Raw genomic sequence first — 2,198 nt, 5'->3', positions numbered from 1 at the left:
TATTCTGGCCTGCATCTCGAGAGTAAACGCTAAGGCCCACGTCGATTGGGTGATCGCCATGCTTCCTTTAGGCCACGAAGACCGCGCCTCCGTAGTTGCGCGTGCTTCCTAACCCTGTAGTAGTAGACAGACACAGTCTGGAAAGAGAATACAAAGGTTTCTAATATGTTGTCCATGCCCGTGCGAGGAAACCTCTGACGCGTTTTAGTAAGGGCAGGTGTGCTGCAGGCATATACGTTGTGCTAGCGTGGGAGCCGTTGCTACGACGTTGACAGAGCCTTCCGGCATCTCTGTGCTATCATTTTGCAATTCTTTGCGTATCCTGTCTATCTTGCGCCTCATCAATTTACACTCTTTTTGATTCTTTTGACATGGCGCTCATCTCAACGGGTTCTTGCTGAACTTCCCTCTCCTGGATGATCCCGAACTGAACCCTGCTCATCATCCGTATCCTCATGTTCTGCCTCCGTATCCGGACTGGTGGCAGTGCTGCTTGCTCAGATGGCGAGTAGATCATAGTTTTATCATCACTGTCCCCTATTTGTTGTTGGGCTCGGACTCCTGCTACTCAATGTCGCCTGCAGATGAATCCTCGGCCGAAGGATCCTCGGCACACGTCACTGGCGTGGCGTTTGCTGCAGTGAGTTCAAATCGCCCAGTGTCTGTGGCCCGGGCAAAATGGCTTAATGGCAGTTCGTCTTCTTCATCGAACTCACCATCGCTGCTCTCCTCGTGTCCGGTGGATACGCCAGAGTTGCTGCTCGCTGTGACTGACGACGTCTTCCATTTGGTCGTGCACCTCTTCTCTCAGCTTCTGCACATCCCAACGGCTCTGGGGGTGTGCCGCACCATATTTTCAACGTGAGCAATGACCTCCCGCTTTGTAATTTCTGTGCTGGAGGAGGTATTTCTTTGGGCTTAGGACCTTAATTACTGAGTAGAAAGGGTGTCATGGCGACGATAGCTTGTGCATGGTATTGGGTTTTAATACCGGGTCGTGATAATAGACGGCGTCGCCTACTTCAAAGTTAAGCTCTTAGCACGCTTGTCATAGTAATATTTGTTCTTAAAGACGTGCTAGGCGCATTCTATCTCTAACGTGCGCGTATGCCTGGTGCAACCGTTCTGACGTCTGCGCAATTGCGTCCTCGTCATATTTCTTTCTCCTTAGATGGAAAAGACTGTCAAGAGCCAAGGTTGCCTGTCGTCCATACAAAAGGTAGAATGGCGTATATCTTGCCCTGTCATGCACGCTCATTCTGTATGCAGCGAGCAAAGGTGGGATTTTCAGGTCCCAGTCGCCTGCGAGCGGTTCACATAGCTTGATAGCATAGAGTTGAGTACTCGTGCCATCTCTCGGTTGCTCCGTTGCTCGCAAGGTAGTATGGAGCGACCTTTACGTCGTTGATGCCTAACAATTTTGTCAGCCTGTCGAAAAGCTTGTTATCGTATTCCCAGCCCATTTTCTGATAGCAAGATTCGTGGTGCGCCATGTCGTGGAAATATCGCTGTAGCGAGAAGGTTTGCTACTGTTTCGGCCGTTTTGTCTTTCGCCGGAAACACTTCCGGCCATGAACTGTAGAGAAGTGGAAGTGTATGAGGTATTTGTTGCCTCGCTCGGTGAGAGGGAATTGACATGTATCAACTGCTATGACGTCCATTGGCCCTTTGGTAGAGGTGTCTCTCCCATTGGTAAAATTATGTGCTGAATTTTTTTTGGAGTTGCAAGAAATGCATGATCTGATGTGATTGTGAATATCAGCGTGCATTCCTGGCCAGAAAAATATTGTCTTGATCTTGCTATAGGTTTTGTCAAATCCCAGATGTCCAGAATAAATATCGTCGTGAAGCGCTGTGATGATCTCTTTGCGGAACATGCGTGGAATAACTACCTGCATGCTGGCCGCTTGATCACGTGTGGGAGTGTTACGTGGTGCAAAAGTCCTGATTCATCAATCATGTAATCCAATAGGATTTGCAGCTCCTTAATAGCGGTCGTTGGTTTCACTAATGCTTGAATAATGTTGTGCAGCTGCGGGTCTGCTGTCTGCTTCTTTCTGATCCATGCAAGTTTAAAAACAGGGCGTGTTTGTTGAATGCTTGCTTCGGTTTGCTGTGCCGTGTGCTATTGCGTGCTGCTGTTGGGTTCTGCCACCCTCTTCTTGCTTGTCTCGTGGACATCTGGCTCCGTTTTCCCT

The sequence above is a fragment of the Priapulus caudatus genome, unplaced genomic scaffold (assembly GCF_000485595.1).
Source record: "Priapulus caudatus unplaced genomic scaffold, Priapulus_caudatus-5.0.1 Scaffold1646, whole genome shotgun sequence".
Classification (NCBI taxonomy): Eukaryota; Metazoa; Priapulida; class Priapulimorpha; order Priapulimorphida; family Priapulidae; genus Priapulus; species Priapulus caudatus.
The sequence above is the reverse complement of the archived record's forward strand: the minus strand, read 5'-3'. Positions refer to the sequence as shown.